Source organism: Triticum urartu, unplaced genomic scaffold, assembly GCF_056163025.1.
Source record: "Triticum urartu cultivar PI428250 unplaced genomic scaffold, HENAU_Tu73 scaffold2, whole genome shotgun sequence".
Lineage (NCBI taxonomy): Eukaryota > Viridiplantae > Streptophyta > Magnoliopsida > Poales > Poaceae > Triticum > Triticum urartu.
The window spans coordinates 6,198,705-6,216,204 of record NW_028260368.1 but is presented as its reverse complement, the minus strand read 5'-3'; positions in this window follow the sequence as shown (position 1 = coordinate 6,216,204).

Below are 17,500 nucleotides of genomic sequence, written 5' to 3'. Positions count from 1 at the left end.
AACCAACCAACTTAACCTATAGCGCTCAATCAAATGAAGTTTTGATTTCCCATATGGAGAAAAAGCTACCTTCAATCCATAGTGCCATCTTTCTCTTAAAATGACATTAGTTATGCTTTCTTCAGATCGAGATCATCTAAGACCTATGTCTGATCCCGTCCAATAGCAGGTTTAGTGAGCACCACAGACCAATTCCACCTACTTTGATAGCATAAAATCGTTCGGGGATTTTAATGTAAAAACACCTGCGCAGAGCTTGGAGAGCAGAGCACTCGGGTGCGATGGGTTGATTGATTCCATAGTAGGTTTTCTGAGTTCATCAGGTGTGCTCGTGCCTGAAATGCTTTTCACAAGAAGCTAGTCAGAAAAAGGGGCACGCAGCTACGCGATTCTAACTGCTCTTGGTTTTGTAACTCACTGCTCTTGGTTTTCTACGTGGGAGTTGGTCCGGATAACATATCTTAACGATGGGATATAAAAGGGCGAAGGTCAATGAAATGGGGTCCTTATAGGTATCTGCCCATGTTCAATCACTGAAGTAATGATCTAAACAAGAAAACGAAGTAGAAGTGAAAAGCTTTTCTAATATATTTTTATATCTCTTTGCTCAGTTTTCCCCCTTTAATGTCCCTCTCCATTATTATTCATAGTAATGTGCTCCTCGCTGAGCTTTATGATTTCCATTGTCATTCTTCCCTCTCCTCTCTGATTGCTTTTATCGTCTCTTTGCGTTTACCCTATTTTCGTGACTCTCCTCTCTTTCTTCTCCCCGTACCATTATTTTGATCGTTTCTGAATCTTGAGATTGCTTCAATGCATGTGATCCTCTCCTCAGCCTTCCCCTCCTAAATCTTAGAATCCTAATGCCGCAGGTGCTATGTCGGAAATCCATTTTTTTTATCCTCTGCCCAAGGAAAATCAAAGAAGAAGAAAGCCTGGTATTCTCTACTTGAATTCAGGAAGATTCAGATACCGAAAGCAATAGGAATGGGAAAGCGGAGCGGGCAATAGGTTTATGACTGAGCACTAGAGCCTGGAATAGCAGGAATGAAGGTGGGAAATATGCCATGCAGAATTCCAATAAGTTGGCACTGCTTTCCCTTTCCATATGAAAAATGGAGAGGAAAAGCATGGGTGGACCAAGCGTTTTAACCGGAATCTAGTGACGGAGAAAGAAGAAAGAATGGGAAGAAAGCAGCCATGGGCAAGCTTTAATTAATAGAAATAAGTAGGAGTTACAGCCTTTAAATTCGAGTGAAACGAGCCTTTGACGTAGTCACAAATTCGACTGCCCTTTCACTATTATTATTATTTCGAGTAATAGCGGAAGGAGTGCCAAAGCCCATTTTAGTAGAAAGCTGCTGCCCTTTTCTAGTAATGCGAGTGACATAATCAATCGAATTCGACTGGTTGGTTCCCCTTATTAGTCAATTGCTTTTGACGTATCAGGTGGGAATGGGAGAGCCTCTTTTCTTTCCGCAATGGAATCGGCTTAAGCTCGACCTTTTCTTTCATTTCCTATCATAGGGATATAAAAAGAAATCCAATTGCGTTTTTCTTAGTTAGAATATCAAAAGGACATCCCACAACCCGGTCTTAGGTTCAGAGTCGCTTTGTGGGAACTTCAAGAGAGAGAAGAGAGATCATAGCTTAATATCAAAGGTCAGGTATACCTGCCTACGTTCGGCATACACATTCACTAGTTCCATTCGGAACCTTTCTCTAGATGGAATCCTGATTCGACTTTCAAATGCAAGAGCAAGAATGCCGTGAGGGAGCCCTATCTAAAAAATGCAAGGCCAGATCCCACTTTCTTTAATCGAGCGGGCAAGGGATCGCAAACATCTTTTCTTTTCAGAGAAAAGGTTTTCAAAAGATATCCCGAAGGGGTCTTAGGTAAGGTAAGGAGTGACAGCTCTATTCAATAAGCTGGCTCTTTAAGGGAAGATAGGGCATCTCCTAAAATGTGGAAGTTTGGTGCTTTAGAGATAGGGCCGGCACGCTTTGCTGGAAAGCAATAAGTCAACAAAACAAGGTAGTCTACCCCCCTAATAAAGGTTTCGCTCGACGACCCTGTATCCATTCTCGATTAAAGCACGGAGAGTTAGGTTTATTATCTCCAGTTTGATGCTATCTTCTCCACGACTTGGTTCTTATGGATCTCCTCCAGGTCCTAGGCATCTTGTCTCTAGCTCTGCTCTCTATCGTAGTAAAATCAGTACTTTGTCTTTGCCTGTCTCTGTCCATTCCTTCAACACTGATGGACTCGGAGTGGCATAACCCCTTTAATAAGAAGCATAAGACCTAAAGCGAGGAGATAGAATCGAAAGAATGATAGCAAGTTCTTTGAAAGTGGGAAGAAAGCCAAGGATACGGTGGTGTGTAGGGTCTTTCAAATCAATCAGGAAAGCGTGAGCTGAGAAGGAACACGGCTTTCCGCGCCTTGACAAGTGGATCTACCAAGAATAGCTTTTTCAGCCGTTACTTATTATATAATAGCTCGATCCGCTCACGCATGTGATTGATTTCTCCCCTCTCTTTCGAAAATCTTCCATTCGAACAGGAAGATTCCCTTCTCGCTGTGTATCCAGAACCTGAGGATGATGAGGATCTATAAAGGTTCTTTGATCGAGCTCTCGCTTCGGCTTCTTTTGTTGCCGAAGACCAGGACCCGTCTTATTTGCTGAAAACCTGTCTGTTTAGGGACTCTTTCCTTTCAATGGACATACTTGCCTGGAACTGATTCTACCTTGAGAGCGCTTCCCTCTTTTCTGATTCCTTCCCTTTGACCACCGAAAATACAACTTCTAATAGCCATTTCTATTTTATAGATGTTTCAAACAAGTGATTTTACACTTTGATCCTTCCTGTCTTTCCCCGATAGAGGAGTTTGACCCTTCCACTTCTGCCTTTGCCCTTTGTACTTCTTCCCGCAATTGAGATCCCTGTTAAGGAAGAATATCTCGCTCGTGCTTTTTTTGCGAGGAAATCGCTCTACTTTTTCCAGCGATGAGTGATTGAGTAAGGTCTAATTCAATCTGTGTTATGACCTACCTTTTTTGATTGAAGTAAACGAGAGCTTTACTTCTTCTTTTCAAACCCTAAAGGTTTGAGCTCGTCCTCGGGTCGGATTCGGATCCTTTTCTCTCTTTTGAAATTCCCATAGATATAGATGTCTCGACTGCCGAATCCGAATCCTTAGAACAACTCGATTCCGTTGATTCACTGTCCATTTGTCCCTTCAACCGGATTAATGGTCAACGACTTTGACAGCCTTTCCTTCACACAAGGTTTTTAATCCATCTCCCCCGCTTTAGGGCAGTAAGGGGAAGTAGCGATATTCCGATTCCTTCGTGGGGAATCAACGAAGGCAGGCCGCTCCAGCAGCCTTTAGTACTTAAGTTAACGCCCCAGCCCTTATCCCGCGATGAGAAGGTAGATGCGGTAAGCCCAACTCCTATCCTTCTTGCGGAAAGGGCATTCAATGCCATCTTCATTCCCTTCCTTGCTTCGAGGAGCAGGTCGAATAGTCAAAGAAGGGGATGGCTAATTCCAGGAATAGAGTAGCATTCTCAAGCACTACCCTCCGTTTTTTTTTTCAGTCCATATAAAACAGTCAATCTACCAGCAGCAGAGGCTGCAGATACATGTCCACCACCTGTTTATCTACTACCATAAGCGGGAGCAGTTGCAGGTAAAGAGTGTTGTGAGGGCTTTCATTTGCGCGTTAAGGGCAGTTTCTGTTATAGCACTAGAAATCTGTGCCGTTAGTCGAATGCTCGGAATGAAAGAATGACTATTTCCTTGCTGGAACATAATGACAACCGCAGGGAATTCGGAATAAGACATGTTAAGTTTCTCCTCTTTCTGTCTAATGACTACTACGACATGCCTAGACTATAACATTCCCTACGGAGTGCTGCCCATAGATTACGGAACACTTGGCATATGTTGATTGAGTCCCGGGTATAGCTCCCTCACTCGCTCTACTTTGAATCACGAATTAGCGTATGAAAAGCGGCGATCTTTCTCTATTTCTTCCTCTTCCACCAAAACAAACAAGTTGTTTTCGGCGTCAGGCAAACTTAGTTCTTCGTTCCTCCGGTAATTGGATTGATATATAAGGATTGGGGTTGTCACCGTATGCTTCTTATCTTTGGCTTCGAACAAGGGGAGTCCTTTCAAGCTTCATCAAATCCATGGCACAAGGTCTGTTTTTCATTATAGAATCGAGCAAGAATCGGATTGTGAATTAGGATTGTATGCAAGAAGGGATTCGGAAACAGGAAAGCGAGTCAAGTAATCCGAATACGTAGCCACTCTCATTCTAATGCTTATATCCAGAACTAGTTCACCGAACAAAGGGACAGAACTACTGACTAAACTGTAGCGAGCTAATACCCTAAACTTGAACTCTGAAATAGCACTCATTCATTCAATTATTTGAAGCTAAGGTGCGGGAAAAGAATACATAAGGGTTAGATATGAACTAGTTGACTGTTCGATTGAGGGAATACGATGCATTTTACTCATGTTTTTATTCCATTCCAGGATTCATTCATATTCGACCATAACGAGACTCAATAACGAAACTAGGGCCCTTGCTTTCCCAACTGGAGCAGGAAAACTTCCAACCAAATAGGAGGGACCCGGAAGAAGAGATAAATGACAACTATCTCTAGAGAATTGAAAAGAGGTGTGCGAACTATGTTATTGAATCGGCCATGAAAACCTAAAATGAAGGAATAGGGGGTCTGGGATAAGCATGTATTGGAGGCGGGTTTCCCAATAAGTCAATAGCTATCCTTCGCTATCTGGGGCTAGCCTCACTCTATGAGATAAGTTTCATGTATGGTTCGAAGCAGTTAACTCCCTTTTAAGGAGCGATCGATCAGCCCCGACCATGACCGGTCTAGAATCTCTCTCATTGAGCTTCTCTTTTGCGCCTGCTTTCTTCTTGATTTATTGCAGCAGCTAGTCTCCCTTTTCCAAATTCGATTATAAGTGAAGTGAGTTAGTTTCAAGAAATCTCATCCATTTCATCGCCCAGAATAATACCCAGTCCTGCCAATCTCTACGACAATCTCTGGTTTAGTTTAGTTGATCTTTTTCTATTATGAAAGCAAGGAAACACTAGTAATGGTGGAAACAGAACTTAGAAATCTAAGGCTGAAGGCCTAGTTTCATTAACGAGTCCTCACCTATTTTCTTCTTCCCCTACCAGCCCTACCTACATCACCTTTCATATGGAACAGGCATGCTTTAGTGATGGGGCCTAGCCGCCTTTCACAAGAAATCAAACCAAACAAAGACACTTAGCATAGGAGTAGATTAGGGCATCTAGTGCCTCTGTTCATCGTCTGAGGACTCTAAGGTGCCAAGGGAAATAGCTCCATCCCATTGGATATCCCTAGCCTTGGTGGATCAGTGCAGTGAGAAAAAACTCTTCCATTCTATCTATGGTAGATAAAGAGCTTCAAAGCCGTAGCCATCCTCATGGCCTTTTCACTCTACAGCCGTTGCACTTTTTTTATTAAATGAAATAGTTCGTTTTCCTCGCTCTTAACTCGAAAGTACTAACTAAATAGGGGCACGGAGAAATAAAGAAGTGTGGGGGAGAAGCAGCCGAGCTCATTCCCTTCCATTCCTGCTCTATAGTAGGGGTTATGTCCCCCTTTCCTAGTGAGAGCAATACGCAATGCTGCTACGAATAGAGATAGTGCCCTATCCACTGCAAAACGGTACTCTGCTTCAACCACACGGTATGGCTCCCTCATTTCAAACCAAGCTGTAGACCGAGTAGGGAAACAGCTAAAGGTTCCGGTCCAAAGGTAAGAAGATCCGTTGGTTGGAAATCCGTATCAATTGTTACTGGTTCTCCCCGTTCTTGGTACTGTGTCATGTGACTCTAAAGCCCCAACTAGGCTAGATCGAGATCTTGGTCCTTGCTAGGCTTACTCGCGTAAATAACCCCCATGTCCCTTAGGTGTTCTCGGGGTTAAGCGAGTCAGTACAATCGGTTGCACAACCGTCCAGTCCATATCATAATTGTCATAATCAATCATATCAGTAGGTGGCATACTTGCCTGCTCAAGTCCATCTACTATGGATGTGGGCTTGGACCAAGCCATCCCCCAAACACTGAACCGGATCTTGAAAACGGGACTGAACTGAATCCGACTTCTTGGTAGCCCAGTGGCTTTTGGTCCCCATCGGAAAGTGCTGAATGGATTGCTCCTTGCCCAACGACAAAAAGAAAGAAATTTAGGAGAGGATTGATAGGTTTAAGCATTCAGGGGCTGGTCGCTCTTATGGATACCTGTGAGCTAGAGTCGGGAATCGAAAAGGAGACAACGGAAGCCGTACAGATCTAGTTGGGAATGCTGTTCATGCAGTGGAGAGCGTAAATGACCGGCCCTTGAGGCGCGAGTAGACTTATCATATAGAAAGGAAAGAGATAAGCGGAGGGAGGATGGTTTGATGATAGCCAAGATCTCCATCTCATTTGTCACTCTCGTATTCTTAATAGGAATCAGGCAAGCAGATACAACCACTAGGCCATTGCCATTCGACTAGTCTATCAGAGTATCCTACGAAGTCAGGTCCAGTAGGCGCAGGATGCGCTAAGCCATTCGATCTTCCTGCTGGTGGTCCACCATAGAGCTCCTATGTAGCCGTTTGTTTTCTCGCTTAACTAATTTGTATGAGGCGATACAGCTGAGATCAGCCAACGGTTCGAGCACTTAGCACAATGTGCCACTTAACCGGACGAGCGCAAGACCGGGTCTACCTACCTTATGACATTTATGAAAAACGAACGTTGTATTAAGGGGTTTCTATCAGTTAGTAACAAGCGGCAGTATCCTTGAATTCAGGGGTCAGCTACGGAGTATGTCTCCATGTGTGCCGAAGAAGCGTCTATCATTATACGCTGTTTATCCAATCCAAAACTGATTCGTTTAGTTGTAGAACCCACGCCAATATCATATTGACTCTCTCTCGTCCAATAAGAGTTTCCGAGAGTTACTTTATTCAAATTCTCTCCTTTCCAAAGCTCCACAAGGGGGTAAATAAGGGGGAAGAGGAGTTCATAGAGAAAAAACAAATGCAAAATAAGGATTTCCTTACTGTGTTTTGTAATCTTCCTATTTTAGAGAAAGGTATTCCTCCTTTTTTTTGCTGTTTTAGTTCTGTTAGCTTGCATTTGGCAAGTAAAAAGCTATTTGAAGAAGATTGATGCCGCGTACGTTTCGGCGCTCTCTGATTTCGCGGAGCGAAATCGAATTCAAGCTCAAAAAGCGGGCTATGTGGCTCTGCACGATTTGTCATTCTCGTGGTTGAGGGGGGTCAGAATGACCGTAATCACTGTACGTAAAAGACGTACAGGTAAAAGGGGGGTCTGATTTTCAGACATCGAGCGTGCGGGATATCGCTTTCAAAAAACCTGTCGCGTCCACCATGGGCGCGAAAAGCAATTACGCAGATTAAGGAGGCACTGAACTGCGAAAACAAAAGCGACTCCTTATTGGTAGAGGATAGGTGGGTCCTGGTCCAACCTAAGTCAGTTCGAACCTGACGAGTCGTAATCATCTGTAGCAAACACTACTGACACTAACTTGATCTCCGATCAGTGGTGAAGGTTGTGAGTGAAACGAGTGGTTTATATACAGCATGGTAAAGAGCAGCGTAGGGCTATACCTGGCAATTCAGCTTTCAAAGAAATGGAGTACTAACACGTCGACTCAAAGCATCAGCTACTTGATTTGTGGCTCCTGATTTGTAGACAATGAGATAGTTGAATCTCTCCAAATAAGCTTCCCATCTTGCCAGATCGACAAGTTGATAGATCTTTGAAAAATGCTTCAAGCCTTGATGGTCAGTATAGACAAGAAACTCCTTATGGCAGCAAATAAACCTCCCCATGTTTTCAAAGCTCTGAATACAGCATACAACTCTTGCTGATATGTACTTCCCATTTCTTCCTTGCATCACTTAGCTTCTCACTTCTGAAATGGTCTTCGGTGTTGGCCATTCTCTGATAGCAGCAACTTTGGATTCATTCGATAGTGAGGCAAATTAGGAAGACTAGCACCAGGAATTAGATCAATTCGGTGCTGAATATCCCTCATGGGTGGCAATTGTTGAGGCTCTCAGGTAGCCTAATTCTCCTTTCGAACTACGGAATTCGGGTTGGATATGGTGATAAGCCAAGCCTAAAACTACCATCGCTTAACCCGGTGAAGAAGAGCTTCCAATCGAATATGCTTAACAAACCCAGCCGTCGGGCTACGAGTGGGGATTTCTAGGGAGATTCAAGCTGTGGCTCCGCTAGCTTTAGTCGCATAAGAACAAAGAACTAAATGGGTCTCCTTAGCCTTTTGTTAGCTTCGGTGGCCTGGAGTCTTCTACGGGGCATCTCTTCTTTATAGATGAGAAGTCGATTCAGAACACGCAAGAAAAGGGTTGATGGAACCATGCAAAGAGTGCTCATTAACTCACTAGCATCCCAATAAAATCATTCCAAAGTACTTCTCCATTTCGGAACAAGCTCTTGGTGAAAAAGACTGGCGTGTAGTCCGAAAAGCGCCTATGGAAGATCTACTATTTTCCCTTCGCACCAAGTCAATCTCCATGCATATATTCTGCCAGTTCTCATTCAATCTCTTTTCATCCGGGAAGCTTCCCCGCAACTCCAACTACCGGAAACATTAGCTCGAACATTCGAGTTAGAGATGAAAAGGACCGCCCTTCAGCTAGAACCCTCCCTTAAAGAAATGAAATTGAGTCAGTGACCCTATGAGAGAGGAAGAGTTCCGTTGTGTCCAGTCATCGTCTATTCAACTCAAAGAACTTCTAGTTTGATTAGCATAAAGAAAGTGCCAGCTAGGCCAGCCATTAGTACCATAGCTTTCCCAAGAAGGATAGGAGATGGATCAGACTCTTCAGCGGGAAAGAATGCGATCAAAGGACCCTATGAATACTACTAGCCGTAGCTGTGGTTGTGGCCAAGAAGCAGGCAGGGAAGGAGATGTCCTTCTTTAAAGGAATTTCGTCAGGGATCTATTCCTTGAATCAATAAAGCAAAAGAAAAGTCTGGCAGTGCGAGAGGCCAATATGACTATCTATATCAGTTCTTCGCCTTGGTCTACTCCATCATGTAGTGAGTCGAGGTCTGTCCCTAAGGAGAAAGACGAAGCAAAACCCCAACGATTAGATTATAGGGTTGGACCCTATTTTTTCAAGAAGGAGCATGAAGGTGCCGAAAATAGGGCTTTTATCACGTTTGAGAGTTGTTCCCTCTTAGGGCTGAAAGTGGAAAGTCTTCGAGTATCGTCGTCCTTCTATTGATAGATTCAGGATTCGGATAGATTCAGAGAAGGCAACTTATCTCGATCTGGTCATTCACCCGATATGGAATACCTTTTAGGAAGGCAAGACTAGAAAAAAGTCCGATTGACCGAAGATGTGAAGAAATCGACTGCATTAGCCCTTCATAAGGGAATACCTGACTCAGTCAATTCTTTAGTTGACATCGAGACCAAGTCCCATTGACTCTCTTGGAGGAAGATCCGCCAAGGGGCGAAGCGGTCCAATTCAATGTTTTACTGTTACGCTAAGTCACTCTCCTGTTAGGAAATCGATCTAGCTGCTTATCCTATAGATAGAGAGTGTCGGCAATCACCTCCGCTATTTCAGCTGTTGTCGGCATAACAGCTTCGGTAGTATACCTACCTAAACAGATAATTCGTACCATGATTAGCAGACCCTTCTCAACTCTAGCGATTTCAAGCGGACCAGTCTCCAATTACCTTGCAAAGCGTTAGCGCTAGCCAGGTCAATAGTTCAAGTATCAATGAAAGTCTCTATTTCAGTAAAGTAGAAATGACAGCTGTTTAGGTAACAGAAGACAATGCCTGCTAGAGGTATGATTCCGATCTTTGCGCAAGCAATAATATATGCTATGGCACTTTTTTTTTTGCACAGCTCCTCTTTAATGCCAGTTGGTGTGAGGGAGTTCGCTGGGGATGTGAACTGTTGAATCATGAGTAAAGATATCCATGCACAGTAAAGATCAATAGGTTGAAATCAGATAAAGGCAAATATGGCTTTGAGGAAGAATACGAACGGGATTCCACATTCATAGGCTATTAGGCAGGTTTGGATTCTCCTGGCAAAGGCAGATATTTCTATGCATTCCTCTGCAAGTCCAGTTCCTCTCAGTCTCTCGATTGCATCGGCCAGGTCCTTCCGATAAAAGCTCATCCCTTCCTCCAAGAGCTATCCGTCTATTCGAAGGAATGAAAGCTCAACCGGAACAAACGCTAGATTCAAGTCCTTTGGTTGCCACCCCACCACCAGTGGGAGAGGCAGAACAATGAATCAATTTCCTAGATCCAATGGTTTCTCGGGCGATCCCATTCCCATTTCCACCTATCGAAGCCCAACCAAGTGAGGCACTTCCACCGGATTCGTTCAAAAGCTTTCCATCGGGTCAAACAAGCGACTCTCGTTCCTATGATTCACCCCGGTACTCTCCACCTGTTGTGGATCCGAAGCTAGCCCACCTCATGTTCCCATCCATGGATCCAAGCTTTAAACTACTCATTCATCTTAGGCAAAGCACTAGTTGGAAGTGAAGAGGGACTATTAGCTAGCTTCTCTTGTTTCTTTACTTGTGGAATTCATCAGATGTAGCAGGAAATAATTACCAAGTGTGTACGCTCAATCCGTAGCTTGTTTTGGTTAGCTTTATCCTTGAAAGAATAAGCAGCTTCTTGTTTAGGGCGGGCTATCTTGACTCTTGAGCCTGAGAGGGAGAAGGCTTCCCGCGTGGACGGATTAGCAATCCCTAGTCTTCCATAACGCGTATTGGACTTATGTTTCCTCCTCCTCGAAGATGATGGATCTATGGTTACGACCATTCTTTATGGCTCTGTACCAATAGTACAGATTCGATTTAGGGCTCTTTAAAGAATCACCCAACTGTTTGATTTCTTTTTTGCAGTAATCAGAAAGTTCGCTCTTTTTCCAGACCTGTGGCCTTGGAGTTCATCCCCGTCCTCTGCCAGGTGAGAAGGAAGATGAGAGATACGTTCCTCGTCTTCCACTTTCTTCCAGGAAAGCCTTTCACCGAGCGAGCAGCTAAGCGAGTTCATCCGCATCTGTTGTCGTTCAAGTAGGTCTTTGGTTGTAGTAGTGTAGGCATAGGAGAAGACTGATTCCTAGCCTTTCTATTTACTAAGGTCAGGAAGGGGGTAAAGGGGGATCGGGGAAGGTGAAAAGTTGAAGTTCATTCCTCCCTCTAATTCCATCTCAGCCTATCCGCCACAGAACAGGGGCGGGCTCTTTCTTCTTGTTCTTGCGTGACATCTCGGTAAGGCTTTAGATATATAGGAACTAGGGAAAAGAACCTCTTGCCGTCCTTGTCGATCGAAAAAAAGTAGTAAAATAGAAAAAGGATTCAAATCTGCGTACTACTCCCTAGCTTCTTGAAACCACCAATCCATTACGATGCCAGCAAAGAAAACCAACGCTTAAGACGCTATTGGAGACTCGCGTAGCTATTATTCGAAGCTTATTAATTTATTTACTGCGTTCAAGCATGACCGCGTGATAGGTGTCCTTTTCCCCCTACTCAAGAAGAAGAGTTACATGTGAGTTCCGATCGTGATATGACAAACAAATCTTACTTTTGCTTTCCCAAGCTGGCGCATAACCTCTGGACCGATAGGAAGATCGATGACCCGCATCCTACAACTTCAAAGAAGTATTTGTATCACACCCGAGCAATGGACCGGGGAAGGAGTTTCATTCATTTACGGAGTTTGGAAGCGAGGACGATCCAGGATCGACTGCTATCTGAAGAAGTGGAGTGGAATGGATCTGATTACCCATTGGCGTCTGCATTGACGCTTCTGACTAGCCCTACTCTGTGTCTTTTGCGTTTCCTTATTCATGACTCATGTCTATTTCTATTTGTATGATACTTATATTGCAATCGATCTATCCCTTGGTCCTGCCAATCGAATTGTTAAGTATGTTTTTTCCCTTTCGAGAAATGGTGACAGTACCAAATGCCGAATTAGCGGCTGTACCGGGTCAGGACCATAAAACACCACGAGCCGGTTAAGCAACAGAAGCTGTGGGCGAAAGCACACTCGTCATTCTCAGACCTGCGGTCGAGGTACGTGCGAACAAGTTCCCATTCTCTATGTTTCATGGCCTATCAATGAAAGTCGGTATCAGGCTGGCTCGCTTGGCGGGTCGTCTCCTTATATACCTAAATCCTCGTTTCACTCATCTGTAAAGGTCTACCCTTCGAAAGGTAGGTTGAGTTCCCCCGTATGTAGCCAGCCACACTCTACTCGCAGGTCAAATATTGGCGTAGACAACAGAGAATGTGCTAGGTAGGAAACCGAAGGAACTCTTACTATACGAGAATTGCAATTCAATATGACAACCGATCAGAAGGGATTGGACGATCCCAATGCGTTGCCCTCCTTCGCAATACCGGAACTATCTGACCGAGCTCCATCAACACAGAAAGCGGAAGGGACAGCAGATACGGATAGACTGGATCCGGAAAGGGATTTCAGCCAGTCCTTGCCTATTGCTGGGCTGGTTGTTTTGTCACGGTCCGATTAGTAGAAGGTGAGTGAGTAAGACGAGGCCCCCGAAGCGTAATGTAGAGCTATACTGCTCTTGTTTTTTCCTTCCGCCCTGCTTAGGAGAACTTTGTCTAGAACCCACTTTAGCTAGCTTTCAAGGATACCATTACAGATGAGTGAAGCGAGTATACCGTTTCCGGAGCTCCCGAGGTAGCGCGGTAGCGGAAGCCCTTTCTAGTTCAAGCAGTTCCAATTCCTATTCTGCTTCACCGCTTACACCACACTCTATTGGTTCGCCTTGTGGTGCCTTTCGATCAAGGTCTACTTTGGTTGATCCACTTTCTTCTACAGCGCGTTATCCGCATCGAAGTTAGCCAGGTTCCTACCGCTTCTTGATATTATGGATTTTGCAATCCCTGAACGCCAGTGCTTCTACAACCAACGGATACTATTTCACATAAATAATAAGTAGAAATGGACAAACGAGTGTGGCTACACAGAGTGAGGAAAAAAAACATGGTGGTACCAGCATTGCGTATCACTCACTATGCTTTATGTAATATGGGCTTAAGCAATGGTAAAAATGGGAGTCCTGAGCAAAGCACATCTGATCGATATGAATGAAAGATACATCCGTCTTTTCTTCTCCTTCGAAGTTAGGTATCCGCTCGTTAGTTCAGCGCCGCATAAATACTTACTTTAAAAGGGGCGACTCCCGCCTGTGCTTAAGTTGTTTCAAGCTTGTAAAGACTCGCGATCGGAAGATTGACCTGGTTTTCTTTCAGCTGAAACTCTACCTAATGGTTCAGATTCCCCGGGTCCATGGGTCCATGGCCGCTTAGCTTAGACAGCCTTGTTAGAGACATGAATGCGGGGTGAGGTTTCCAATTGATTTGTATTCACCGGGACCTCCCCTTATTGGATTTCTCCACTTTTCTAGTTGCTGTGGAAAGAATGTTGAGCAAATGAGTTTAAGGGGTGGTTTTCTGTTTACTTTTTTTCAGCCTACGTCGTCCTCTCTTCCAGAACCTCACAATCATCAGTGTCTGAAGTTTCATGATGAATATTGGTTTCACATTTTATTGCTTACGTGAGGAAATATCAATTTGGAACTCGAATTTGTATTTGAGTTATGATGAGGAGTGAGGTAGATTCGCATTGTTGAAGAAAGCGAAGAAAAAGGATGCTGCTATGGCTTGCTTGTGGCTCTTTCTTCTATTGGCTAGTCTCAGGCATGATAGTTTCAATTTCTTTTGGAAAGCAAGTGCGGCTCAGTCATAAGTGTTAGTAATAGCATGAAGTAAGTTGTCGGTAGCCGGCATTAGGTAAAAGGAAAAGCTTCTCAAAAGCATCCAGAAATATCATAGAATGGTGATCGAGATCACCTTCACGGGAATCATCCTTTGCAAATTGGGGAAGGGAACCAATCAGTCACCAAGAAGTTCCGAAACTTGGTTTAGTATTAAGGTTCTTCTCTTCCAGCGTTTAGTATTCAAGTTCTTCTCTTCCAGCCCCCCTGGCCCCTCTTTGATAAGGAAAGTTTTCATTTCTCAATCAAAAATGACAAATATGGTTCGATGGCTCTTCTCTACTAACCACAAGGATATTGGGACTCTCTATTTCATCTTCGGTGCCATTGCAGGAGTGATGGGCACATGCTTCTCCGTACTGATTCGTATGGAATTAGCCCGACCCGGCGATCAAATTCTTGGTGGGAATCATCAACTTTATAATGTTTTAATAACGGCTCATGCTTTTTTAATGATCTTTTTTATGGTTATGCCGGCGATGATAGGTGGATTTGGTAATTGGTTTGTTCCGATTCTGATAGGTGCACCTGACATGGCATTTCCACGATTAAATAATATATCATTCTGGTTGTTGCCACCAAGTCTCTTGCTCCTATTAAGCTCAGCCTTAGTAGAAGTGGGCAGCGGCACTGGGTGGACAGTCTATCCGCCCTTAAGTGGTATTACCAGCCATTCTGGAGGAGCAGTTGATTTAGCAATTTTTAGTCTTCATCTATCAGGTATTTCATCAATTTTAGGTTCTATCAATTTTATAACAACTATCTTCAACATGCGTGGACCTGGAATGACTATGCATAGATTACCCACTTTTTGTGTGGTCCGTTCTAGTGACAGCATTCCTACTTTTATTATCACTTCCGGTACTGGCGGGGGCAATTACAATGTTATTAACCGATCGAAACTTTAATACAACCTTTTTTGATCCTGCAGGAGGGGGAGACCCCAATATTATACCAGCATCTCTTTTGGTTCTTCGGTCATCCAGAGGTGTATATTCTCATTCTGCCTGGATTTGGTATTATTAGTCATATCGTATCGACCTTTTCAAGAAAACCGGTCTTCGGGTATCTAGGCATGGTTTATGCCATGATAAGTATAGGTGTTCTTGGATTTCTAGTTTGGGCTCATCATATGTTTACTGTGGGCTTAGACGTTGATACGCGTGCCTACTTCACCGCAGCTACCATGATCATAGCTGTGCCCACAGGAATCAAAATCTTTAGTTGGATCGCTACCATGTGGGAGGTTCGATACAATACAAAACACCCATGTTATTTGCTGTAGGGTTCATCTTTTTGTTCACCATAGGAGGGCTCACTGGAATAGTTCTAGCAAACTCTGGGCTAGACATTGCTCTACATGATACTTATTATGTGGTTGCACATTTCCATTATGTACTTTCTATGGGAGCCCGTTTTTGCTTTATTTGCTGGATTTTACTATTGGGTGGGTAAAATCTTTGGTCGGACATATCCTGAAACTTTAGGCCAAATCCATTTTTGGATCACTTTTTTCGGGGTTAATCTGACCTTCTTTCCCATGCATTTCTTAGGGCTTTCGGGTATGCACGTCGCATTCCAGATTATCAGATGCTTACGCCGGATGGAATGCTCTGAGCAGTTTCGGTTCTTATATATCCGTAGTTGGGATTCGTCGTTTCTTCGTAGTTGTCGCAATCACTTCAAGCAGTGGAAAGAACCAAAAATGTGCGGAAAGTCCTTGGGCTGTTGAACAGAATCCAACCACACTAGAATGGTTGGTACAAAGCCCTCCGGCCTTTCATACTTTTGGAGAACTTCCTGCGGTAAAAGAGACAAAAAGCTAAAAAAAAACCTCTCCTAACTATGAAGGAAGTTTCATAGAGATAGGTGTGGGGAAATAAGTTCTTCATTTGAAGAGTTAGTTGGCTGGCCTACCGGCCCGCAGATTAGGTTGGCTTTTATCGCCAACTGAACTGCGTAACCAAAGCGATTCCTTCTTGGTGGAGATAGGTGGGTCCTGGTCCAACCTAAGTCAGTTCGAACCTGACGGGTCGTTCGTTCGTGTGGAGAATCTCTCTCCTTACTCAGGATTTCTTTATCTTCGAGGCGAGGCATATTCATATGTCGAAGAAGGGGGAAGTGTCTCCATTTACGCTCATAGAACCCGGAAAAAAGAATATACCGTCGTTAAGGACCAAGGATGCGATGTGAGAAGCGTAGGGTCGGAGTAGCAGGAGTATGCGACAAGCAGTTGCATGTTTGATGTGGGTCTGTAACGAGATGAATTAGAACACTTGGAATCCTCGCGGATATAGCTGCCACGAGGGCTCTTTCCCACTTAATAGATTCATTCCTTCGTTACGGCGGTTGAGGGTACCTGCCGTTCAGAGATGCTATCAGAGTAGGAAAGTTAGCCAAGTTATCCTGCCTAGTTTAGATAAAGCACCCCGATCATACCAGACGCAACCCGATCATTGTATACATAACATAGTGGAATTTGAGTAAATTCTCTCTGCCTTTCCCATTTCCAATTCAAAACCACTAGGCATAGAAGGAAATCTTTCCCGGTAGAAGGTTCTCAGTAATCAGCAGTGGGAATAAGCCCTTCCAGTCTTTTTCGCCTAAGAAGGTTTTGGAGGAGGAACCTATGGAACGGCAGTCCTGCATCGAGATTATTAGTTGCTTACCGCTGCACATTTTATCAAGATCAACCTGTGGGAATAGCCGTCCCTTCCTTACCAAAGAAAGAAAAAAAGGAATGACGCGGTCTGGTTTACAAGTAAGAAAGAATAGGATAAGGGTAAAGGTGACGTTTTAGCTCTTCGTTCCGCTCTTGGTTTACAGGCTTTGTTAACCGGACCGGAAAAGGGGCACGCATTTTCTGGGTAGGTTTCCCCTATTAAGTCAGCACCGGATCAAGATTGGAGACCCACCACAAGCAGAGAACAAAAAGCCTAAAGAAGTGGTGACCAACCATCTGCAAAAGGAGTAACAGAGCAAAGCGGAGAAGAGAAGGAAGCTCTCAGGTTTAGTGATTCATACCTGTCCTGTCTTTTGTTTCCAGGGTTTCGATTTCCGGTCCAGAGCTAGTCTACTTATTTATTTTATACGGAAACGTAATTTTGCATATTATACGGAATTTGTCATACCAGGTTTTCCTAGAGTTGAGGAATTCTATCCATTCCAGGAAAAGCACTGGTTTGAGAAACTACACTACAGGAAAGTACTAAGGAATAGGAAGCTGCTACTTATACTTATTATTCTTGTCCAAAGATGCCAGGCCGAGACAGAAACCCAACTAGTGAAATAGAACGGATCTCTCTAATAAACTGGGGTTCTTCTCTTCGGGTTGCTGGTATCCTTATATGGATCCGTCTTGTCTCCTCGGCTCGATAAGCTAGCAAAGTCAGTTCGTTGGATTTGGTCTGTCCGGTCTGTCAGTCAGGAAAGCACGTCAAGTCGGTTAATAGCTCTGGTCCGGTTTCTAACTCGGTGAATTGGTATGGTCTGGAGGCCCGGCAATAACAATAGCAGACAGGTCAGTTGTTCAAGTCCGTCTGGTTGATAGGTCAGCTCGGTATAGAATCTTGTCTGGTTTCTG